The sequence below is a fragment of the Pollicipes pollicipes genome, unplaced genomic scaffold (assembly GCF_011947565.3).
Source record: "Pollicipes pollicipes isolate AB1234 unplaced genomic scaffold, Ppol_2.1 Scaffold_4002;HRSCAF=4701_pilon_pilon_pilon, whole genome shotgun sequence".
Taxonomy (NCBI): Eukaryota; Metazoa; Arthropoda; class Thecostraca; order Pollicipedomorpha; family Pollicipedidae; genus Pollicipes; species Pollicipes pollicipes.
In genome coordinates, this window is record NW_023596420.1 from 15,741,618 (window position 1) to 15,768,923 (window position 27,306).

Here is a 27,306-nt window from a genome sequence, read left to right on the forward strand (position 1 = left end):
TATAATACAATATAATACAAATATAGCAACATAATGCAACATAGTGGGAACATCACATAGCCTATTGCAATAAAATACAAATATAGCATTATATAATGCAATATAATGCAGATATAACAATATGATACAATATAATACAAATATGACATAATATAACAGATCAACATAAATATCACGGCTCCTTCAAAAACAAAGAATGTGCGGGCAAGGCATCAGCAACCAAGTTCCATTTCCCTGTCAGTTGGTTCGCCAACGTGACCGAACCGACGTTATTACCCAAATTCCCTTTCTTTCCATGACATCAATGAAGACAATTTAGATACACATTACAATGCGGAGACCGGTCCCTAGCTTGATAAGTGTAAGGCGCATGACGCACCTTTGACGTCATATTAGCTGGTCCCCGCTTCGCAGCATCCTGCGGATATTGATCCCTTATCGCAAGACCTACGAAATGCTTACCATCGCACTCTTCGGGTTTTCAGCAGCACTAAGATGTTAATTTCGTAACGCCAGCTCATGTTTAAAGAGGTGTGTAAGTGGTCCCCACTCGGTAGTAGTCCAGCGCGGTCCCCACTTGGGAGGGCTTACAAACAGGTGTGTGTGTGTGTGTGTATGTGTGTGTGTGTGTGTGTGTGTGTGTGTGTGTGTGTGTGTGTGTGTGTGTGTGTGTGTGTGTGTGTGTGTGTGTGTGTGTGTGTGTGCGTGTGTGCGTGTGTGCGTGTGTGCGTGTGTGCGTGTGTGTGTGTGTGTGCCGATCGATGTCGGAGTCGGCTCCGCCGGCCTCAGGTGGTGTCAGCGGCGCGGATCAATGATTCGCCTGGTTAGAGAGACCCGACGCGGAGGGGAGTGCGGGGGAGAACGTGCCGGCGCGCCTAAAGAAACGGCCACAAAGGAATCGAGGAATGGCCACTTCCCCAAGCCGTTACCGCTTCAGTGGATTTGATGGGATGTCTATCACGTCTAAAAGAGAATGCATTTTAAGATCGTATCGTCTTGGCGTTTGATGGTTAAGTTTGACGTTCTCTATCTTTTGAAAGGATGCGTGTTCAATTTCATAGAGTTTGAGGCCGTAGACCATTATAACAGAATGAAATGTTATAACCGCCTGCAAATAAAAACTGTTTAAGAAAAATAGCCACTTCCGCCAATTAGTATCAAAAGAACGTTACAGCATCAGATTTGCTCTTTTTCTCCGGTTGAGGTGTTTTTATAGACAGCTGGGTTGGCCCGTTATGCACTGGAGCACGGAACATTTCAATGATTGGGCGGCACGAGCACACCGTACAATTTCCAAAACATCATGATAATTTCAAACGCATAAATGCGTGCACTCCTAATAATCTAATAGATAGCGTAGGGCAAGTTTATGTTTTATAAGGGAAACTGGTACCTAAAGGCAAAATATCTCGACTTGCATTGACATGAGTTCTCAGCCATGACTGCGTTTTGATGTAAGCTCACGGTGAAATGCGGTGTTATAAGAAAAATTGGTGCAGAAATTGCTGGAGAACTTTAGAGTTTGGTGTTGTCGTGGACAAGGTAAGTACGACATTACGTATATGCAACATGTGTGGGTGCTCCAGGCGTTTAAAACAAGTGGGATCACTAAGTACTGCATGCTAGCGACTTCGGATTTATCTTAACACGCGTCCGGGTGGCAGGTTGGATACCCTTCGCTCGGGTGAGGGAGTCAATTTGACCCCCTGAAATCTCAGGAACTGAGAGAGCTAGAGATATCGGATTCACAGGGTGAATTGACCTTCACGTGAACTCACTTAGGTCAAATTTTAGGGTTTCCTGGTCATTACCTCCCGGCCAACTAAGGTCAAACAGTGTCAATTTTCAGGCCGGTCTCCAAAGTGCCCCCATACCTGATCTAAGCAAAAGGTCACATGTTCATTTAAGGCCGGTGACCTTGTTTGACCTCGCAAAGGTCATGGTGACCAAAATTATCCAAGACTGCCTTGAGTTTTGTTTTGAATAAGCGACACATATTACGTCATGCAGTTTATTGCTAAAAACAACATATTAGCTGACCTTTAAGAGGTTCACGGAAGATTGTAGAATACGTTGTTATACACAAATTCGAAATGACCACAAAAAACAACCCTATACAGGAAGCCCTAGCGTAGTAAAGCTGGTTCATTTTGACCTCATTCTAACCTCCATACCTGACTTGAAGGTCAATGCAATTTGTTCATTTAATTGCTGTATTGCCTAAGGAGGCATCTCAGCGATATATGGTTTCGTCTGACACTCCGTTGTTGGATCAGATTGAACGACGCCCTAGAAACTGACTTCGCTGAATCCGTGGCATGACTTTCACCTATCGTAGGCCAGTGACATTACACGGCACATCTAAGTTTTAATACAGAACGATCCGCTATTAAACTGCCTACAGCTAGGCAAAATCGGGCGCGGCTACGCCGCACCGTTCACAAATTATTCTGAAAAAAACTTTAAGGGGTCAAATTGACCCCCTCCCAAGCGCGTACTGACGTGATGAGTGTGTTAGTACTGGATGTGTCCTGCTGAGGGAGAGCATTGTTTGATTTGGTATTCTCTATTCGTAATTATTTTCACTGCGTGTGGAATATTGATCTGTCATTATTTTTTTGTTTGCAATGGAAGGTGAAAAGCTGAAGCAGCGCACATAAACCGCAAAGAATATCAACATTACCTACGTTTAAGTGGTGTAGAGATGCAATGCATTACTTTATTATGCTTTTGCCAAAATACTGAAAATATAAAGACGTGACCACATGTCATAAAACCTTTGCGTGCTATAATTTGACGAGTTCAGACAACAGGGACAGTAGGCCCCAAGGGCTCGTCAAGATTGCATGCCAGATATAGGTTCGCTTAATATGACTGCAAAATTACCTGTGCATACAAATTCCAGAAACATGGTGCTGTGTTTAATTGCAGATACACATATAACTGCATTAACCATTTCAAGTGAGCATAGTCCACCAGCTATGTGGCATAAATACAGCATACCTGCTTGCGCTTTAAAGGAGCCATTATTTACTCATCCGTGTTGTTGCTGGCGCTCAGACAGCCCAAACTGGGCTGTTATGGGAAAGGGCAGTGATCAGATGCCTGATCGGTCACAAACTCACCTGCAACAACCGAGCACTTTGGTGAGGTGGGACGCTTAAGTTAGTTAACAAGCCAGTAATTATCGGTAATCTGCTAACCTCACCAGCCAACGCCGCGTGTACTCTGTTTTCCATCAGCCGGCGTAAGCGGGCGGCCTGGGTGGGCCAGCGCCTTGAGAGCCGTCCGACAGGGCGGACGAATATGGGCTTACCCACCCCAAAATGTTAAGGAGGTCTCTCGAAAGGCATGGATTTCTAATGAAAATGTGTGAACAGGCAATGTATGTACATGCGTGGCCATAAATGTATATGCATAGTGGTACAGCCCCGTTTTCATCATGTTACGCGTCCATGTCGGATACATGCGGACCTGGCTGCGCAGAACTGATGTGACTGCTCGAAAACGTGAAAATCAAAATAATTGGAAGTCGAATATAAACCTGGAATTCCGCACCGTCGGGCCACCAAAATGCAATGTATGTTTGCAGTTACAAATGCTTTTGCGAACTGCGGTTTGCAAATACTATCTTTCCGTGCCAGGAATATTGGCTCTCCTGTAAGCACGAATTTTCACCCGATGTAGTAAGAAGCACATCAGCGGCTTCTGCTACTGTTGTATCACAGGTGGCCCACATTTCAGATAGCTTGCTTTACATTCGCGCGACTGAGGCATCAAAAGTATCGACTGAGGCCGCCACGTCTGCGCCCGCACCCACAGCTAGGAGGGGCGTCTGCACCGCTGGTCCAACCCTCCCCGGTGTCGGTGCGCGGGGAGCGGCGTAGCGAGCTCGCTAAATCGGATTTGGTGTCGGATCGTGTCTGATACGGCACACAGGAGCGCACGGAAGGGGACAGAGGAGCGCAGCCTGGGGGAGGAGGACCTCACGGAAGGAAACAGAGGAGCGCGCCTCGGAGGAGGAGGAGCGCACGGAAGGGGACAGAGGAGCGCGCTTTGGAGGAGGAGAAGCGCACGGAAGAGGACGGAAGAGCGCGACTCGGACGGGAGCACCGCGCGGAGGGGACAGAGGAGCGCGACTCGGGCAGGAGCACCGTTTGGAGGGGGACAAAGAGGCGCGGCTCAGGGCAGGAGGCGCGCACAACGGGGATAAAGGGGCGCGGCTTCGGGCAGAAGGACCGCACGGAGGGGAACAGAGGAGCGCGAATAGGGGAAGGGGTACCGCACGGAAAGGGGATAGAGGGGTGCGGTTCGGGGCTGGAGGACTGCACGGAGAGGGACAGAAGGGTACGGGCTCGGGGTGGGAGGAGTGCACGGAGAAGGACAGGGGGGCGTAACTAGGGACAGGAGGACCACACGGAGTGGACAGAGGGACGCGCCCCGCGAGAAGAGGACCTTACGAAGGAATACCCGCGGGGCGACAGAGCCGAGGAGCCGGCGGCCTGGACGAAGGTTGGCGCTTCTTTGCACGGTCACGACCGGCGATCGCTTTCACAAAGGATGGGACGGGCCTCTCTCATGATCTTCAAACTTTGCTTCACGCTTGTGAGGCTGTATGGAGGGAACGGAATTAAAACAAAGACGATCGCCAACCTTTGACGCCACCACTGGACATGTTCTCAATGTTCTTTTTCCGCAGTAGGAGATTCAGCCCACGTAAAAATTTCGTCAATTGTATCAAAAATGAAAGGGTTGTCTGTGGCTTCATCGCAGTGCTGTCCACAATGCTGACGCCGCTTGAATTATTTGATGTTCCGTCCCGCTGGAGCGTCGTTTTTCCCGCTCCACCGACCATCGCTAGCAAGGAAGCGACATTCCAAACGCTGTCCATATCATTCAACGGTCCCGGCGCTCGAGCCGCGTGAAGACTGTCCGCCGACAGACCTGCGGCGGTCTGTGGTCTGCGGCCTGCGGTGTGTGGGCGTCACTGCGGGGCTCGGCGTGACGCCCGTCGCCAGGTGATCCGCAGTCTCGCCGCACCGCCGACAGACAGACACGGGTCGCGCCGTACTGCCTGCAATTAGCCTATCCGTCACGCTCGCCGCTGTCAAAACAAACTGCCGTTTGCAGACCGAGGCGGCGGGAGCCGCTCTCGGCGTCAGCACGCCCTTCTCGCCTGGTCCGCACGGCACTGAAGCACGGCGGCGCAGCCTACCCGCGACAGCCGCGCGCGGCGCAGACTAGATGGCGCTGGCGCCGGCCGAGCCATCGGAAGTAGGAATGGCGCGGACGGAGGGCAGAAAGCGAGGGGAGGAGGCGCTGTCTCTGCCATCAGTTACCGATGTCATCAGCGTAATGCGTCTGGTCACGGCTGGAGTGAAGCCGCGTATGCCGGCACCCGGCGTCACATTCCGAGCGTCGAAACGGCCCGCCAACTGCCGACGAGACTGACGGCGGCCAACGACGCAGCTTGAGTCATGATGATAACAATCGCATGTGAAAAAGCAGAGCTGTGATAGCTGCAGTCACTCAGCATGAAGTGCAAGAGCATGGCAACAAGTCTGAGATGCATCTCGACCCAGAACAAATAAAATAAGCCTGGCACAAAAGATCCAGGGTAGTTACAGCGAGCCGCACTATTGTTGCAAGTGTTGTGATATCACCCACTTGAAATGCAGAAGACTGCTTCAATGAGGGTTGGTATGATAACGTTTGACCAAGAGAATAGATGACTAAGTTATCAATTCAAGTCATTTCGCACCCCTTCCTGGCATGTGATCAGCGGCTTTGGTGGCTTCAGCGGTATCAACAGCTCAGTGGCCGTCACTTCCATGAATGCCCGCTCATATTTCACCGCAGCTGCTCGGTAGTTAGACAGCTTAGTCAACGCGGCAGCCCCTTGTGAAGGTTCCCTTAGTGCCGTCCGGCGCTACATAATATATCGTGTCATCCACGATCTCTGCTCAGTATGCATCGAGTTTTGGAAGACACGACTTAAAATACATGATACCAGTATCTCCCACCTCCATTCCCGTCATTGTAACTGCACCGTCTCCCATCTCGAGTACCCTCACGTGAGAATTCGGCTCTATTTTAGCGTTCCAGCCGACTTGGTCGCGAGACCAGATGCCGTCCCCGCCGCGCGCACTGACCGCGTGTTGCCTCCATATTGATCCGGTGTGTCTCCCCACCTCAGAGGCTCTCGAAATCCCCGCTTCAGCCGGGTAAATCCGATCTGGCCCCGGTGCGTAAGCAAACACCCCTGGTTCAACACGCGCCGTGACACGGAGCGGTCGGCCCGGGGCGGACGGGGGTGCAGGAGACACCGGGCCGCTCAGCAGTCAGTACTCTGTGACACCGAGCGGTCGGCCCGGGGCGGACGGGGGTGCAGGAGATACCGGGCCGCCCGGCAGCCGGCAAGCCGTGACACGGAGCGGTCGGCCCGGGGCGGACGGGGGTGCAGGAGACACCGGGCCGCCCAGCAGTCAGTACTCTGTGACACGGAGCGGCCGGCCCGGGGCGGACGGGGGTGCAGGAGACACCGGGCCGCCCGGCAGCCCGCAAGCCGTGACACGGAGCGGTCGGCCCGGGGCGGACGGGGGTGCGGGAGACACCGGGCCGCCCGGCAGCCGGTACGCCGTGACACGGAGCGGTCGGTCCGGGGCGGATGGAGGTACAGGAGACACCGGGCCGCTCGGCAGCCGGCACGCTGTGACACGGAGCGGCCGGTCCGGGGCGGACGGGGGTGCGGGAGACACCGGGCCGCCCGGCTGCCGGCAGGGCCGCCGACGCAGGCTCCGAGAACGCAGCGGCGGCCGAAGGTCGGCTCCCGTATGGAGCACTTCACCGGCTGAATTTTCAAGATCCGGTTCAGTCCGGTCCGGCTAGTCCAGATTCAATCCGTCTACCAGTTCACTTTTCCGGATTTCTCAATCCAATCATCCCGCCTGGTCCGACTTATCAGAAATAAATGTATGGGATGAACCCGCGCCAATCCTCTTTTACATTCGAGACTTTATCATTTTTAACAAAGAAGAATCGTTCATTTAAATGCTAAAACTTTAGTTATTTATTAATTTTCATTGGGAAACAAAGTGCACAATAAGTTGGGATTCGAACTGCAGGTGTTAAGCTACTTTGCACAGGTTGTTTCCTGTTTGGAATGAAATTTTGCTTGCACATCAGAACAAACAAGGCTCATCATATTGTAATCATTTTGGCTAATAGCTCTCTCATATCATCATATCGCAGGACCCAACATGACCAAGATGACCTGAGATGGTTTAAATAACAGATGGAATGAGCACATTACCTAACATTTTCAGACGTCAGGTGCAACATACTTAAACATTCCATTCGAAAGTTTTTGCGGCACCCAGTTTACAAGCACAAAACGACACCCATTTGGGAAGCCTTCTGAAGAAATGAAACCACCATCTCACCTCATATCTGATGCTCCGTGTGTGTATCCGTTCTCAGACGCACCAACGCCCGCGGCATCTGCTCCTCTATCCAGGAGAATGGAGCAGTTGCCTCTTGTTTCAACTCCATGGCTAAAATACCACCACATGTATTGACAATGATACGCCACTTTATAACCATTTTAACATCCAGCACGCTATCAAAAGTACCATAAATACTTTATAAGACGGCACAGCATTTTAGTCATAGGGTGTAGTGTCTCGTGCGCCGTCAGTGCCTCAGCTATAAATGGAGAATTCTTCCATATCACAAAAAGCGGTGCAGAAGTTAGCTACATGTCGCCCGTCTTCCGATATCTGTCATGACCCCTTTGCCATCTCATATGCTACTAGCTAAGGGTTCTGGCGATAGCACAAGCTACCCTAGATCTGATTAAATTCTCATTTGAGGTACGAAATGAGACTTCACAGGCCTTGGTCTTGCTTGACTTGGTTAACCACACTAATTCCTGGCTTTTTGTGCAGAGTGCCGCAGAGGTCATGCAAGTGGGAATAAAATATTAATGATTACTTACCTAATGCAAAAGTTTTCGTTAGATGCAAATAGCATCTACCTGCACCAAGCAGCTAACTACTGGGTGCGAAAGTTAACTTTGATCCCCGGTTATAGAGGACAACATGCTCAATCTTTGAGATGCATTTATTTGGGTGGGAGTGGATTCAGCAAGTAAAATGCAAGGATGTAGCAATCCTTGCTCCTGCATACAGCTGGAAATGAAGCAATGGAAGCGGCGTGATTCATTGGAAGATGATATTAAACCCATTAGTTTGGTGGAGTAACTAGGCAATCAGAAACTACAGTGTTGACATGGAGTTTAAATTTTCGATTTTCTCAGACCTGAGCTGGATTTCGTGACTTTGTGAAGTGCTTACTACCAACAAAACATGTTCTGCCCAGTTTTTCAGCGCTAAAATATGATGCCACCCACTGGTATTAAGTGAGACTGTTGGCAATATCGGGGGAAGTGATAGTGGTGTTATGATAAAATACGTTAGAAGATTATTTAAGATTTATTTTTCTTGAAAATAATTGGAGCTCAGGTTTTCCAAGCAGGATATATGATTGTAATTCAGTTGTATTGAATGATCAATATGATCTGTTCATAAGATAACTTGTTAGTGAAATTTGTGGCTGCGTTATGTACTATGCAGTCTGTTTATGCATTGCCTAGAGTTGAAGTTCAGACTGCTTACTAGTGGCTGAAACTACTGTATTCTATTGCTTTGAACGTTCTATTCTAGGGTGATGTCCCCATTGATCATTTCAGGGGCCATTTAGCGATAATTTTTATTTGGTTTGATTTCAATCCGTTCAGTCAATGTGAGCTGGCTAATTGCAAAGCCAAGTCGGGTCCTTACTCGTATTCTAATGGGCATTTCTGATCCGGTCCAATCCGGCCCACGGATAGATCCACAAGGATTGATGCAATCCGCGAATACCTCTGCTCCCATGCACGCTCTCCCTGAACAGGAGGCGTTCCGCTGAAGAATGTTGTGTCACGGTTTGTGATGGCCGGGTGGGTAGCTTAGGGAGCTCCGCTGCTCCTCTGAAGGCCAGAGCAAAGTTTTATGGCAACAAGAAGTTAGATGCTGCTCTCGCGCTGCAGCGCTGCGTGGCTCAGAACACTCTCAACGTAAATCTGTCACCCTGTCGAGCAGTTGGACGCACTTTGTGACGCGTTCCAGATAGTTTGCGCTGAAACGCAGCACACTTGGCGGAGCCCGGCTGCATGCTCCGACATGTATTTGACGAGCGCGTCTATGCTGGTGCAATCTAAATAATGGACTCGTCGCCGGCGGAGTGGGTCGTGCCGTCGCCGTGACATCAGGCGCTCGCTCGCCCGGAACTGTCCAATCTGGGGCACCAGCAGACAGCAGAGATCCACTCTACAGACAATGGCGCCCGACAGAATCCCAGCATATTGGACTCTGGCCCGATGGAAGGCCCTCATTTCAGGCGCGGTGAGGTTTGGTCGCTGATGAGGAACGTGTGATGCGATTCCTATAGGAGGGGTCAATCTTCATCAGTTAGACAAAAATGTTCATCAGAAAAATCAATTTTTTTCAGAAACTGTTGTAATATAGCTCTACATGCGATAAACCACAAAAACAAAGGTAATTTAACGCAATGCGGCATAGCCATCAAATATTTTCTTTTTGAGAGTTCATTTGCGCAAAAGTACCATTTGCTGGCCATCAAACACGGAATAATGGCTGAGACTAAACTAATAGAATTATCAGATAAAGGTATACTTCACAAAACCAGCTTAAAGGCGTGCAGTTTCCTATTCAGTTGCGAGGTGAGGGTTGTGCCACCTAGCCCAGTATGTAGTTTCCTAGTTTTACAAATCCCTTTTTACCCATTAGTTTTCATTATTTATAATTTTTAGGATTCAGCCTCCCAAAACTAATTTTGAGAAACTGCACGCTTGCCCCCAACTGTGGAAAGAAGGTGCGTCAGATCTTGAAACAAAACTGCTTTCAGTGCATTTCGGAGGCAAGCTCAGCCATCTTTTCTTTTTGCACACACCTCCCCACGCCATCCTTCACCACTACGTATTTTGCATAACTACATCCCTGTAGCTCTACATTTACCGATAGGATGATTCTACAAGCACATGTCAAAGATGTCACTTTTAGTTTTGTGACGTCATCGGACATTCAGCTGCAAGCGTTGGCGAACCGCGCTATCTTTAAATAACCACTACTGTTGCAAAATTCGCATACCCTAACATGATCCAAATTATTCGGAGCAAAACCCATGCAATATGGTATCAACAGGTTCAAACGACATTTTTGAACTTCTCTGGCACCTTCATTTGGCTTTTATGGAATTTGATGGCAATAAAAGCGTTTTATCTCACGCCTCTCCACCGGTCCGTATGCTGAGTCTGAAGTGTGACGGGCAATGTGGGAGTCCCACACCAGCGACGTTTTATCTCACGCCTCTCCACCGGTCCGTATGCTGAGTCTGAAGTGTGACGGGCAATGTGGGAGTCCCACACCAGCGACGCTCTGACTCTTATCCCAAAGCTGCTATTCCTCACAGTAACAGGAAGCCCTGGATGAATCCTTGAGATGCGTCGCTTCAAAGTGCTTCGTTGCCTCTGAAGCTACAGCTTGAGTATCCACAAACAAAAATCCTTCTAGATCGGCAGGGCTTTTTAACGCTACGACATTAAAAGACTGGCGATTAGATACACTCTTCTAACCAGTCAGCTTCTCACGACATGAACACAACCAACAGCAGTCCATAGCCTTGTACTGAACCCACCGCTTTACCGCGCCGAGGACTCGAGCCCATCTGTCTGAAATGGCACGACGCTTTAAAACGCTGCGTAGCAAACTGATCACGCTCACCGCAAGATGCTGTGACCAACCACGATTTTTACGACTGTTAATAAGCCTAGTTAGTTGGTTTTAGTGTGAGAAGCGAGCCTTGGCTGACAAATTTTTAAAAAGCACTGACCTCAGGGACATTGGAAAAGCACTGACCTCAGGGACGTTGGAAGAGCGCCGTGTCACCGCTGATCTGTGAAGTCAGCACTGATATAGCATAGTTTGTAATAGATATCTGTAGCCTGCTTAAAGGTATCCTGATTTAAGCTATCATGTTTGGCAGCATCTTATGGCTCACCTTGCCCATACAGCGAAGCGTCAGCGTTTCGACACGTACTCCACACAAGCTCACCCTGGAAGCGTCAGCAAGTACAGATCAATACTAAGCTTTGAGTTTCGTCTAGCTGGGATGGTCTGTTGTATGTGGTCTGGTGTGTTGAAATTTGTTTGCAGTTTTGCAATTTTGTCACCAATTGGCTTACAAAAGTGTTAATTTTCGTCACCGATCACACACGGTAAATCATAAGCTTTTTCTTCCCTGCATGCTATTGTGCGAGATATTTGCCATGATAAAGTGGTTAAACATGTTTTTGTCCCGGATGTTTGCCATTAATTCACGACAAGGTGAGCTGATAGGTATACGTGACAATTCTTACAGCAAATGGTCACCAATTTTGGAGATTGCAATCCGGCCTCCGATGTGAAAATGACGCCCAATGTTCAGGTGATGACGCAGTGCAACGGAACAGGTCCAGAATTTGTTGTAATACAGTTGATGGGCTGCTTTCAGATGCAAGTTTGGTTTTTCCCTGTTGCCACGGAAAGAGCCACTTATTGCCACTTATTCAATTTCAGTTTTATGAGAACAAACTGCGTGCTACTGATATTCGTGATGCGAAGGCTAGGAGCGGAAGCAGGAAACCTGCGTAGTTGGCGCGCCCATTCCCTGACGTCATCTTACACACAACGCCGGCGAGACAAATTTGCAAAGACCGTGAATGAAACCTGAACTGAAAATTGTCTTTTGTGAGTGCAAGAACACCTCGAGACTTCTCGCTGCGCAAGGACAACGGTAAAGCTCATCGGTCATAAGCAAACCAAATGGCTCAGCAATACCGAAAGCCCTCATCGGTAGGGTGACGGTCTTGACAAACAGGCATGCGATCAGGCGGACGCGTAGGGAGTGCCGTCATCTGTCAGTTCCGACCCGATCAGATGACAGTCTCTGTCAGTCCCGGTCCCGTCAGGTGACGAACTCTGTCAGTCCCGACCCGGCCAGATGACGGCCTCTGTCAGTGCCGGCCCGGTCAGGTGACGAACTCTGTCAGTCCCGGACCGGTCAGGTGACGGTCTCTGTCAGTCCCGGCCCGGTCAGGTGACGGTCTCTGTCAGTCCCGGACCGGTCAGGTGACGGTCTCTGTCAGTCCCGGACCGGTTAGATGACGGTCTCTGCCGGTCCCGGCCCGGTCAGGTGACGGTCTCTGTCAGTGCCGGCCCGGTCAGGTGACGGTCTCTGTCAGTGCCGGCCCGGTCAGGTGACGGTCTCTGTCAGTCCCGGCCCGGCCAGATGACGGTCTCTGTCAGTCCCGGCCCGATCAGGTGACGGTCTCTGTCAATGCCGGCCCGGTCAGGTGGCGGTCTCTGTCAGTGAAAGCCCGGTCAGGTGACGGTCTTTGTCAGTGCCGGCCCGGTCAGGTGACGGTTTCCGTCAGTCCCGGCCCGGTCAGGTGACGGTCTCTGTCAGTCCCGGTCTGGTCGAGTGGCGGTCTCTGCCAGTCCCGGTCCTGTCAGGTGACGGTCTCCGCACCGTTCGCTCGGTGCGAGATCAGGTGACGGATGGGGGTGACAGACCGCCGCCGGTGGGGCCGTAACAGGTCCTGCCGTCAGCCCGCAGTCGTCCCATCCAATCAGACTGAGTGGGTCAGGGTATGTGTCGGCATTATCATGCTGCGGAGTTCCAGAGATCACCCAATAATACGCAGAAGGGGTGCAATAATACCAGCGATGTGGAGCGGCGCAACCAATGAAATACCCCATCACAGCTAGTGAACAAAAAGAAATGGACCAGGAAAGTATAAGAAATGGGCAAGAAATGAACCAGATGACAAATGGACGATTGAGAGGGAATGTACACTGAGAGGGAATGTTCCACGTTTGAAGATATTGAGATAGGCATCATATATGGTGGGAAAAGCTTGCTTGTAACAATTGGTAGGCTTTCAAGGTTCAAAAGTGACGCTGAGTGGCAAAATTTCAAAGTTTGTAAAAATGCGCCCCCTTGTGTCGTTGTTTGATAATGTAATGGAATGGTTTTGTGACGACAGTAATACCCGGCAACATCTGGCAGCCAGACCTAAAGAATACCTTGAAACACACGAAAGCGGGCGCTAACCGGCCATCCTCGTCGCGGGGCCTCTGTCGAGTGGCGAACTGGTGAGTGGTTTGTGGATTTTTTGTCTTGGTGCTGGCCGTAGGAAAAGCTTTGAAGAACTGTTTGGCATACGCAACGTAGCGATCGCCAGCTTTTATGGCAGATTATTGATATCAAAGCACAATATGCTGTGCTGCTGCGGTTGCTGCTATGCTGTTGATGATGATTTTGTCAATACTTTATTATCAGCCCATCGTTGCATGCGGTGCTATAGTTCTGACATTGATATCATGTGATGTGCACAATAGTTGCTTTCTTTGTTGTTTGTAACTGGAAATGCGGTGTCATGCGAAAATTAATAAATTTGTAACGTTGCTATGAATTTATTTCCAAAGCATTCCTATTGCCATGGTCGAGATGGTAAGCCTGGGCTTTCAAGGATTTTTTTGCTTATGATTATTTATGCCATTAATAGTCAACCCTGATATAACTATTGTAGTGCAATGACATTCTTGCTGTTGATAGTCCTTTGGTATTGTTCAATCAGTTGTTACCAGTCATTCATAAATTATAAGCTGCTGTCTGACAGCCTTGGCATAGAGTAGTCAACCAATGTGGTACCTTGTGTAATGGCACAGGTCAACAGCTTCATTGTGGCACTACCTCAGTGCTGTACTGTGGCATGACATAATAAACAATGATATGGTTTTTGTTCTGCAATCCATGCTGCTTTCATAATAAATTCCATCATGAAAAGACGGGTCAAGTGTGCCTTCTTGTATTGACTCCCCATCTGACATGTGACTGAACAAAAACATATAATACAATATACAAATCATTTTCAGCAAAGCAGGCGACCAATAAGCGGCATCACTTGCTCAGCCTGTTTTGAGAACCCACAAAACGTAGGTGAGAAAGATGCAAACACATCTTCCTACTTCCACAGTCATGCAACATGCTGCAGCCATCAGACCGCTTTACATGTGGTGAAATGACACTGCAAACATGATGACCTTGCGCAAGGCTGAAGTCATGAGAAGTGCGTGCAGTTATGGTTCGATGGGCAAAATGCAAGGAAAGGAAGAAACTGCCAGTGCACACCACGCTCATGACAAACATATTATTAAGCGCTATCCAAGAAATTAACAACAATATTTTTCCACATTTCTCAGCACCCAGCATCTCACGCAAGTTGCAGTGATGATGACATTGATGACTTACAAGCAATGCCCGCCTGCATACAACAATTGTGAAGACAGTACAGTGTGCATCAGTAATAATACAGCTCTTTGCTTTCAGAATTCTTTAGGGAAAGACAATTTTGCAGAGCCATGTCATGTGATCCTATACTGAGCATGTCCATTAACACGCGCCCGGGTGGCGGCCTAGATACCCTTCGCTCGGGTGGGGAGTCGGTTTGACCCACCTGAGATCTCGAGAATTAAGAAAGCTAGAAACACCAAACTTACAGCGCGTGTTGGCGTGTACATGAACCCACTTAGGTCAAAGTTTCAGTTTTCTAGGTTATGGACTTCGGGTCAAAAAAGGTCAAACAATGTCAAGTTCTAGGTTGGTCTTCAAAGCGCTCCCAGAACACAGATAACCCTTTCTAAACAAAAGTTCAAATTCTCATTCAAGGTCAGTGACCTTGTTTGACCTTTTTAAGGTCAAGGTGTCCAAAATCATGGAAGATTGCTTTGAGTTTTGCATTGGACCAAGCTATTAAGATTACTCTAGGCAGTATGTTCCTAAAACAAAATGTTGACCTGGGTTATTTTAGGTCATTAACCTATCCTGACCTCTAAGAAGTCCATATAGTGCGGTCCCTGCTATCAATGAGCTCGAAATGAGCACCAGAAACTATCCCATACAGCAAACCCTAGAGTAACAAAACAGGTTGGTTTTGACCTTGGTGTGACGTTCATACCTGACCTTAGGTTAATGTAATTTGCTCATTTAACCGTTGTGTTGCCTAAGAAAGCATCTAGGAGATGTATGGCTTCGTCTAACACTCCGTTGTTGAATCAGATTGAACGATTCCATAAAAATTGCCTTTGCTGAAACCATGGTCTGACTTTGATCTGCTATAGGTCAGCAACCTTACAAGGTACGTTTAAATTGTTGATGCCGAACGATCCGCTATTCAATTGTCTACAGCTGTGCAAAATTTTGGCGCGGCTACGCCGCGCCGTTCGTAAACCATTCTGGAAAAACCTTCGGGGGGGGGAGGGTCAATTTGCGTCCCCCACCTGAGCGCGTGTTAATGAGCAGCACGCACCAGCCCCTACTGCCAAAATGAATCGCTGATATAATGACATGCAATGAATCAATTACATGCTGTAATACCTCAGTAGGTTCAAATGTCGTAAAGATCGTAATGAAGTACCAACGTGCCTTTGTGCATCCCTGTAACGGAAGTGCTAGTGTTTCTCTTAGTTTGCCAGCATTCCTTTGTCATGTTCAAACACGAACATAAAGGTAGAGGCAGGTACCAATATATCACATTTTATTGGGAGTCAGTAGGCTTAAAGAATATCAGAACAATGTTTTCTCTCGGAAGTACAAACTTCGCACGCACACTCCCCATCACATCAAGATCAATACAAGCCACTGGCACACACCACCAGTGACCACACACATTTCAAGCACCCAATTCACACCCTTTTGTCAAATAAGTGTGATGTCACTCTTGCACAGATCGCAGGACTATCAAATTTCAGGTTTTCTCGCAATTTCCGCAAAAATTTTCTGTCATAACACCGCATTTCACCGTGACCTCCCTTCGAAACAAAGTCCCAACGGGGGCTCATGGTAATACGGCTCAAGAGGTTGTACTTGTAGACACAATTTTTTGTTCAAGTTGTACAATTGTGGTACAATATGTGTCAAATATGTAGTAAATATATAGCTGAAATTACTGTGATGTTTCCCTAATTTCATAATGCCTTGCTAACCCATAAACCCATGCAAGGTTCTGTGTTTCGGCACACAAGGCGCCAACTGAGCTGTTTGTAAGAAATACGCCAGAAGAAGAAAAAAACGCCAGCAGCGGAAAAAGACAGATTTGCCGTCGCGTCTTCTGCTTTATAACTTTCGGGAGAGTGCCGTTTTTTTGGGCGCCGTACTTTTTTGCAGACAGTGGCGTTCTTTTTTAAAACATTGACCTGTGGCCTAGACATAAAGAAAAATGGCCCTCACGAGTGCCGCACAGCCCGAAAACGTTCACGCTTACGTTTGCTACGCGCATTCAGCAGCGAAATCTTGCTAACAGCTAATCATCTTCTGTGCATTGCATCATACGTGCCGCATCATCGCTTTTGCGAATGTACCAGCGGCCATGCTGTTTTGACCATGAGCAGAAAGCAGCGTGTAGTATGACCGCGATGGCATAACATTTCTATGACGTAATTAATGCCGAGGCAACAATAAAATGGGCTCCCAATAGACCTTTTCGCACTTTTACGGGCGTGTAACTTAGAAAACAAAGCGTTTTGGGTCTTAAAAAGGACATGACCGTGAACTGCATCAAAAAGTCCTCGTATAATTGACGTTCCCGTAAATTACCACTACCTTGCCAATTCCTGATGTGTCTTGAGTTACACCAGCACAGGTCATAGGGGTGCGGGAACCGGGGTTGGGGGCAAAGCCTGAGACCCATAACGTTCTGAAAATTTAGCATTTGTATCCCTTTCCCTCCAAATGCGGAAGAATATTCGTTGCCGTGAGCCGGCAGATTTTTCTATCGTAGTTTCGTAGGTTTTTCAGCACACATCTTGTCACAATATCACATATGACCATCCAGACCAATTGGCCATATAGTGTATCAGTGTATAAACATGTGCATGTACAGTGGTGAAAGCTTCACGGGATTCATAATTCATATACATTTACCTCGCAGCGACAATATTGCTCAGACACCAAATTTCGATCCTTTTTAGTCTGCTTATTGAAAAATAAGAGCAGAGCGAATATGAGTGTTTACCACCATATCGATACAAGCATCCACACATCATGTTGCTTGAGGATGACAGAGGATGAAAAAGAAGCACAGAGGAGGACGATCACACACACCTTTCAGGTCTGCACCAACACCGTTTATGGCGCGATTCTAAGAGCCCCAAATGTTCCATGACGTGATGGGTTTAGACTGGAAGAAGCAATCGCTGCATGAGCTGGATCCCCTCGATCCAGGCGATGGGAGTGCACATAACACGCTGCTGCTGCTTTTATCCCCATCTACGCCACCATCACAGGGAGTATGCCACCTTTTGTACTTTTCACTCATTACTATATCAGAGGCGTACTATTTGACCAATAACGCCGGTTTTTCGAAATCCTTCTGAGTAACACAGCATTTCGATTTAAAACAGCCGCTCCTACGCGATAAATCTTATATCACTCCCTGCTCACCACTATAAATGTAATGCATTCCACTTACGGTGCTTTTTTCAACGTGTGTGTTTTGTCACGTTTGTAAGACACTTATTAGTCTAACTGTGCAATAAATGCCACGGAAGCTTAAAGCACAGTTTGGACAAAGAGACATGCCAAAAGACAGGCTCCATTCAACCAAATTAGGCCAACTCCTGCGCGAAACCCTGGCTACACCACTGACTCTGATAGTACATTTGCTCGGTACAGCCGACCCACATCGTTCTCAGATATACGGTCATTTCATTTACAATGCGTAGTTCCGAATACGTCAACATTTACAGCTTATATCCTTACTCAATAGACTAAAATGTTGCTATTTCGTATAAGCAGTGGCATAACTTTTATATGCACCATGCATCGATGCAAATTATTGTGGTTGCGCCCACAACTATCACTGGCCAGCTTTTAAATTGGGAAATCTGCCGGAATTTGCTACCAAAATTGAAATCAATACGCATTGCGGAAGAAAGATCAGAACGGCGCCATGTAATGATGACAGGGACGATGATGACCAAAAGAGGCACTCCGCCACCGATAGTTTGTCGTACAGTTACAGACAGTTTGTTCAGCCCGCCATACTGTGCAACAAACCATAAACAACAGCTCACTCGCACTCCCGGAAAATCCTCAACTGTGCGACCGTGACCTTCACCCAGCGAGAAAAAGCACCTGCAAGGCAACCCAGTAATCTGCGGTCACGTGCCTATTGCCGCCGTTTTTTGAGCAATGCCACACCTCTGTGGCCCCTGAAACCGCTGCCAGTCACGTACCGCGTGGGGGGTCAGCGCAGAGCAGCGACGGCTGACCCGACCCGTGACCTCAGGCGACACTCATTAGTCGCCATTCAGGAGCTCGCCCGGGGGACAATGCGCTCGACCTGGCCCAATGCTCCGCTCCGTGCGCCGCCGTAAACATGTTTGGCCGCGCCGCCGCGGGATCGGCAGCGCGCTGCTGCAGCGGCGGGACCCGAGGGACCCGGGCCGGACCGGACCGGACTCGTGGCCGGACCCGGCGGTCCGACTGGCCATGTCGGACCACCACAAGCTGAACACTGATCCAAGATCTGATCGGTGATCAGCTCAGGACACGGCGACGGTCAGAGTCGGCCGGATGCGGCGCCTCCCGGCGGGGGTCCCCGCGGCGGCGGCCAGGACCCTGATTAGGGCGGGCCGAGGGTAGCGCCGCCCGGCGGGGTCCCCGCGGCGGCGGCCAGGACCCTGATTAGGGCGGGCCGAGGGTGGCGCCGCCCGACGGGGTCCCCGCGGCGGCGGCCAGGACCCTGATTAGGGTGGGCCGAGGGTGGCGCGGCCCGGCGGGGTCCACGCGGCGGCGGCCAGGACCCTGATTAGGGCGGGCCGAGGGTGGCGCGGCCCGGCGGGGTCCCCGCGGCGGCGGCCAGGACCCTGATTAGGGCGGGCCGAGGGTGGCACCGGCCGGCGGGGGTCCCCGCGGCGGCGGCAAGGACCCTGATTAGGGCGGGCGGAGGGTGGCGCCGGCCGGCGGGGGTCCCCGCGGCGACGGTCAGGATCCTGATTAGGGCGGGCCGAGGGTGGCGCCGGCCGGCGGGGGTCCCCGCGGCGGCGGCCAGGACCCTGATTAGGGCGGGCCGAGGGTGGCGCCGCCTCACCGCCGTCAGTGGACGTCTGGTGTCGGAAGGACAGATTTTAATTAAAGAGCGAGTGCTGATGGCCCGAACTGATCTCGAGAAAGCAATGTATACACATTTGTACCTCACGAGTTACCTCTTGTTGTTGCGTACACCTTTGTAATGTTCTATTGTCTGCGAATGTTGGCAGTGCTGTGAGCTCTAGGCTCATTACTAGTTGGATCGTCTGCGAATGTCGGCAGTGATGTCGTGAGCTCTAGGCTCATTACTAGTTGGATTGTCTGCGAATGTCGACAGTGATGTCGTGAGCTCTAGGCTCATTACTAGTTGGATTTTGGCATCCCCTTTGCGATCAGTATTCGAGGGATCTTGTCGCCAGCGAGTTAAATGCGTCGAAGAGAAATATAAATATATTAAGCGTCTAATGTTAACATTACCACGAAACAGAGATGTTTGTTTCATGCAGACTTGTAGAAGATACTTGTTTGCACCGCCGTGGCACCTGGAGAAAGTCATTGTCTCACGCCTATTTGCCCTATCCGGCACCAATCAGACCCCTAACGCGTACTCGAACTAGCGACAAGTCGTGCTGGCGCATTATCTGGGTCCGATCTGAGGTCATGCGTCATTCCTTAGTGGCTGCCCTTCCATTTCTTGGTCCTGAGAAGGGCGAGTCACTGATCATTTGATGTTAGCCTCCAGAGGTGTTAGTCCTTTTTCTAAGTAGCCGGCGGCATAGATGGTAGATAGGGATGTTTGCGCTCTACACCAGCGCTGCACAGCCCCATGGTGGTCCACAGGTGATGTGCGCTTGCGGCAGTCGTTTCCTTCAAGCTAGCACCACACCACTTACAGTCTCAGGGTGTTCAGCATTTGGCGTTGCCCTTCGTCATTTATGGTTACAACACGAAGGTCATGCGATATTTAGCCGAGTGCTGGCTGCCCGGCCGATCAGCATGCGTAACATAGCGTCTTTCCTAAATGCATTCACACATGCCTTTGAGACTTCGGAGGCGGATGAGAAGGCGGATGAGACTTTGAGGAATCACGTGGTGGAATAGCGGAGTGTTAGACAAAGCCGTACATTTCTGAGATACTTCTTTAGGCAACACAACAATTGAAGGACCAAATTCCAATGACCTAGGGTCAGGTATGATTGTCAGACCAAGGGTAAAACCAATCTGTTTTATTATTCTAACGCTTGCTGTATGGAGCAGGTTTTGGTGCTTATTTAGAATTATTGGTAACAAAAACCGCATAAGGCATCTTCCACGGACTTCTTAAAGGACAGCATAGGTCACCGACCTAAAATGACTCGGGTCAACACTTCGTTTAATGGAACATTCTGCATAGCGTGCTCTTTGTCGCTTGCTCAAATGCAAAACTCAAAGCAGTCGTGCATAATTTTGTTTACCATAAACTTCGAAAGGTCGAATAAGCTCACTGACCTTAGATGAGCATGTGACCTTTTGCTTATAACAGGTATCTAGGTTCTGGGCACACTATGGACACCAACTTGGAGTCTGACCTTGTTTGATTTTATTTGACCCGAGGGTCATGACCTAATGACCCCAAACTTTGACCGAAATGATTTCACGTACAGGCCAATACACCCCGTGAATTTGGTGTCTTTAGCTCTCTTAGTTCCTGAGCTTTCAGGAGGGAGGTCAAATTGACCCCCACCCGAGCAAAGGGTATCCAACCGGCCACCCAGGCGCGCGGCAATCTTCCCATATACACGGAAAGACATTCGCATCCCGTAGGCTATCACAGTTGCTGCGAAACACGCCCCCAGGCGGATTGTGGCAGCCATCATAAAGTAAGCACCTCCAGTTACTGGGATAACTCCTCATCAACAATCATGAACACTTTTCCCTGTGCAAAGAGGGGAACAATCACCACTGCACGTCCTCCACACTTGTAAACAACAAATGGGAAATGCAGTATTTGATTTTTCAACATAACTTCTCCAAAGCCACACTCGTTTGAGCGTATTGCTACAAGCCACAGCGAGGGGTGTCCCGACTTTGGTGGCGTAATACCCTAAGCGAAGTAACACTCCTATCACTCCTCGTCTACTTTGGTTGCGTAATACCTTAATCGAAGTAGCTCTCTTACCACTCCTCGTCTACGTCGCTCCAGTTATGGGTTACGCGCACTACCCCACAGTTATTTTCGCTTTTTTACTGGACAAAGTACCTGCGAGAGTAAGCAAATTATAACAGTGATTGCTGGTACCCACGGATGGGAATCGCACTGGGGGATGTTAGTTTTGACACCATTGTAATACTATGGTGTAATACTACTTTTCTGTGTGCAAGGGGCAGGCCGTGGGCACACCACAGCGCTGTTTACTTCACAGCAAGCCGCAGAGCACACACATGGCTGGGGGAGGCCGAATGGGGGGGGGGGGGGGGTATATCATCGCAAAAACGTCCATTGGGACTGGCCTAGTTGTGCAATTTGCTCTGCTTACCAGCCCTCATTCCGACAGCTTCACCACACCGACGTATCTCGGCAGTCTCCAGCCGTGGGCACCAATAGCATTGAGAGCCACCGGAGCTTGTTGAGTGTATACTGCGTATAAACAATAAAATAACAAGTATGACTGAATTATTCCATGAAAATGTTTATCACTATGGCTGCAACTTTCAATAGAATCGTGATCTTAATCTCGCTAACCAACATAGTTCAAATCTTTTGCCGCATCGTGCAGCAGATGTCGGGTACTGTGGCCGCTGTTTCAGCCGTGTATTGATGTGTTTACCGTGAGGGCTACCATTTTACTGGCTCTGTCTCGATGACCGGGCGCTGACGGCTGGTATATACGGTTGTTTACCCAGGAGACCGCCACTGAATCTGCCAGATGCCGCCCGCTGCTGCTGTTGTTTTCCAGCGCAGTGAGCGTGGACAAGGCCTGCACAGCCTCAGGACAGACTCAGGCCTCCAAACCCTCCCGCACACCACCTGACCCCCCCCCCCCCTTCCGGCCCCTTCTCCACCCCCAATGACCGGCTATCTGACGCCTCCGACGCTTCCCCGCCGTTTAAATCATGGCGCATCGGGAAAATTCATAATCGCTGCTGATTAGCATAATTACTGGGATTAGCATACCGCACGGAGCGTCGCAGGAGTCGGTCGGCGGGGCCGTTGGGAGCTCGGCCGGTGTTAGGAAGGGTGCCGATCGCTGGGCGCCGGGCCACGAGCAACAGGTGCCCGGCTCACGGCCCATTACCGGCGCAGAACAAAGGGCATGGAATGCGGGGCCAGCCGATTACTGACCTTCGTCCGTCAGTGTACTCCCGGTCAGGCTCAGAGAACGCTCCGCACCGCCGCCGGCCCTGCCCCGCCCGCCAGTGAAGGGAGTACACGCTTAGCGCTGTTTCTTCGTGCGTTCGGTAAGCGTATATGATGGTGAAAAGGTAGGGCGAACCCGGACGGAAGAGACGGATAATCCCACAGGCAACGAACCAGGGGTATAGCGTTTCTAGTATTTGGTTATGCTGTGAAAACGCGTCCGCGCACCTAAGCCCACCGCAATGAAAACGCACCGGGTCGATTATCCCTGAACACACTAGCTGGCGGTCAGACAAAACGCCTCGTGAGTGGCAACACCTTAGGCATTTGAGTAAACACCGTCCCAGTGTTGCGTTCTTCGAGCAGGCCGATGTTAGACGTGGCATGAAACACAAGCGTGAGTGCCCTGGCTAATGCAATAACAATCCCCTGTTCGTTTGACACGCAATTTCCGTCTTAACGTCACAATCGGTCAAGCCCAGTGCAACATGGGGCACAGCTCCAGGCACGCCGTACTCCACAGAACAGCTGCTTGCCCAGCTCGCGCTCCTCTTTCTTGGCCTTATTGCTCTTATCTCTTTAAGCAGTGTAGGTATACAAAGTTGGGTCTTTAGCATCTTCCCTGACTTTTGCTGCAGCCTTTGCAGCGAAGTTACATAGTCCCCGGCAAACACCAGGAGAAAGCTACTTTCAGGCACCAGTGGGCCGGACAAAAAGCCCAGCACTCAATAGCGCGGTCCCCTCGTGGCGGGAGGGCTGCCAGATTGCCTGGCGTCACCCGGTCGCCGGGGCGGCGCTTCTCATCACGGGAGTCATCAGAACGGACGACCGCTTCTGAGAAGCGCTGTTCAGATGACATCGCGGCAAGTTTTTGCGTCTCCAAATGATGCCGGCGGACTCATCGCTTCGCCGCAGTACGGGCAGGATGGAAACAAGACGTCGCGGGGCACGCAACATCCCCGCTGATATTGTTCAGTCGACACACGGTGTGCGCGGCGATGATGTGCGTTTTTTTCTGTTCTTAAATGCCAGGAAATTGTCAGCAAACTTTCCGGTATTTTTTTGTCGAGTGGAACAATGAATCAAAGGCAATCCAGGCACTGACAACTATTTTCGAATATGATAGACTTGACAATTCGGTGGTTCGTTCCCACAAACCACCAAACATCCTGCAATACTCTTGTGACATCGTGGACGTAATTGGTAGAAGGAAGTCGCATTTCAGTGAGGAATGTCGCGATAGCTCTACTTTCAGCTCTGACGAGGCGTCCCGCGCCTCTCCCTTTCCCGGCAGCGGGCCCAACCCAAACAGAATTTTCTCCCGAGCGCAGGTGCCCACCGCATCGCGCCGAGATTCGCCAGGCCGATCGGACGGCCTGTGTGATGAACGAGGAGCGGCTGACAGGCGACAACGCGATTAGCGCGTCGCTCCGCACCGACTGACAGGTTTATGAACAGGGCCCGTCAGCGCCCAGCGCTCCGTGCGCCGGTGTCAGTGATATCAAAGATCGGCACGCCTAATAACTTCAAACGGATGACGAACATCATTGGACAGCGACGGAAACTTCTGAGGTGATTTTGAGAAAATCTCTTCATTCCTAGTACCACTGTGTTGCACCAAACTACCACCCACCTGGCTATGACCACTGCGGTTTATCCAATCCTATTCACCTCGTGCTGAAGTCAGAACTCTGGAGACGCGCTGTGACGAAAACGGCGGACGGTGAACGACCAGAAGAAAGATGACAAGCGCCACGAATCGACGCCACAGCATCACCCGCACAAAATCTGCAATTCAATTTGTTGTATTTGTAAGGCCAATGTCCGTCATGAATATGCTTGCATTCAAAGGCATTAACTAATGGAAGGATGTTGGTCCGCCGTTTGTTTCAGTTCCGCGCAACAGTGACTGAAGCGGCCAATGGTCGCTCATGGGATTGAAGCACGGTTGGTCGGACGGCTGCGGGAGGGGAGCCGGGGTCCGCAGCTTGGGGGAGCAGCCATTCGTCATCCGCCTTTGTGTCCCAAACTGGGCCGCCGCCCGAGTCACCGACGTGGCATGACTGATGACTGATGACTGATGACTGATCGAGGCCGGACGGCAAGCGGTTCGGAGCCGGAAAGTCAGCGATGAGATTGGCGAGAGGAGGCGAGCCGCGCTACCGCGCAGTTACAGCTGACTTCTGGACGGCGCTGATTGGGGGCTATTGAGTTTGGCGCGGGATTATGGTGATTAAAACTTCCTTGTCTGGTCCGTCGGCCGCGTCCGCTGATTGACAGCAGAAGTTGGCTATTACTCGATTATCTATCTCGTTTGCTGGACTGGAGTTTCTCAGAAACTTCACACCGGCTTGTCTCGGGGAGATTCTTGTTGAAAAATTGGTCTCGAATATAGGTCCAGTGAGTTTTCTCAATGCTCAAATGTGAACGCCTCCAGCGTTGGAAGCATCGGTGCCGACAGCTCAGTACGTGCGGTGCGGCCTGATGCTCGCTGCATGTAACTGCTGCTCTTGATTAGCTGATTCACTGAACGCTGCCTCCTGCCGTTATTTGCTCGGGCCGCTTCAATTACCGATGGCATTTGTGATTCAAATAGCCTTCGATCTCAAGAGAGCATTTTTTTTTGCTTGTAGCATACGCTCAGGTGTAGATATGATCATGTACCTGTGCGCTTCCAGTCTTGAGTAACCACGTCAGAACAACGTTTTGCGTGTGGCGTTTTCTATGCACAACGTTCAAACCAGATCATGAAATGAGTACATAACCGCAGGATTTCTTACGGAACTGTAGGACAGCGAAACCTTTCAGCGGTAGTCGCCACTGTTGCACGTATGTACACACTACACAGCAAGGTTCCACTGTATTGGGGCGGACCCTGGTCCTCTCGTAGCTCACTGAGGACCAACAATCTCTATCGTCCCCGCCCCATGCAACTCGCCGGCCCCTCGTCTGCACGAGACAGCGGCGTGTGACCGATGCCTGTACCCCACCCATGATCACACCCCACCACTCCCCGACGAGCCAACTCAGAGCGATGCTAGTCCACGCCATCCACCCCATCGAGCGGTGTCAGAGTGCTGCTCCGGTCCATGGCACCCACTCCGTCGAGCGATGTCAGGGTGCCGCTCCGGTCCACGCCACCCACTCCGCGGAGCAGCGGCAGGGCGCGCCGTCCACCCACTTCCGCGCTCCACCCTCCCTTTCGTGAGCTGCCGGCCGCTGACGGTGCGCCGCCAGCTAATGCCGTAAGCCCTCCTCTTCATCAATAATGCTCCGGCGGGGAGCTGCCCCGGGGCTAACGGGGATAAAATCCCCCGATGACTCGGCGCTTCTAAGAAATCCCCGACTAAGCCCGGCGCAGATTTGCATGTGGCGCTCAACCTATCGACAATAGAGCACAGGCACAAAGGATAGTTCTTAAGGGCAGCGCGTCTCCAATTTGAAGACCTCCAAAGGCTCTCAGCATCCATTTCCCGCGAGTGCGTAAGCCGATCAAAGCGTAACCAAGAGCTTATCATCCTTCCATTGTTTACGGAATCAACTGCCGAAGCGATAGCCTCACGCTTAAATCGCTCTTTATTATCAAATATTTGCTCATGACAGGAGGGGGGCCGGGAGTCTGCTCGGACGTCCGGACGAGGGCCAGGGGAAGGGCGAGCGGGGCAGGCGCGTGTCGCTCCCCCACGCGCGCATACGGTTCAAAGCGAAAGCAGGGCGGCGCCGGCCGCCGGCCCGCTGATATTGGAGATATCAATCACGCCGTCCTGGCGCCAAAGGGGACGGTCGACGGCGGAAGGCGGCGGTTTTGTGCCGTACGTCTCCTGCTGACGCGCGGCCTCGGTCGCGTCCGGCGCGGCGTGACGCGCTCTTCCCTCCCGCGCCAGTCCCCATCACGGCTGGCCCAGGGCTAGCCACAGCGTCAGCGAGCGAGCCGGCCGGGCTACCGTGCCGGGGCGGGTCTGTGTCAACCCAGGCGACCGCCGACCGGTCAACATGGAAACCGTCTGCCTACCGTCAGAGGGCGCATAGTATTCCTCAGTCGGCTGGCGAGCTCCTGAGTCCTTGCCTCTAGACTGCCTAATTCTTATGCCGATCACCAGACCGCCGGCGCTGAAGATCCAGCACTTCTTGCAAATAGTACAACAGACTTAGCTTTTAAGGAAGACTTCAGAGAATACCAAGCAAAGTCTGCACGCATTTATCTTCCTCATCCATTCTTCTTCGGTTTGGATATGCTGCGTGATTTCGAAATTTACTACTTAATGAGCTGGGAGCTTCAATGAATGGGCTCGGCCAGAGAGGAGGGAAGTGACGGGGACTGATCCTGGGACAGAGGAACGGAAACGTTCTGTTCTGCGGTGGAAACATCATTCTACTTGCTCTTGTTTCATGCCGAATGTGATGGGATTATTCAGTTGCCAGGAAGCTATACAAAATATCCTAAATTATTATAATCTGCCTAACGCAGCCATTTCATCGACGAAAGAGCGCTGGAAGCTCATGGCGTTGTTTGCATTTATTGAAACGAGCTCTTACATCGCCCGACAACGTTTGCAATTTCCAGAATATCTGACATTATTTCAGCCGTGCTCTGCTTGAAGTCTTTACGTGATGAGCAGATATAACTGCGTTAACTCGCACATGCCCGCAGACAAGCGTTCAAATGACGGAGAAGAATGCTAGCACACATGCGCTGTGTATTCGTTCATTTGTGTTGCTATTGAGGCTCAGGGCACGCCGACATCTAAGATCAGTTTGCACCCATTGCATGTCAGTGT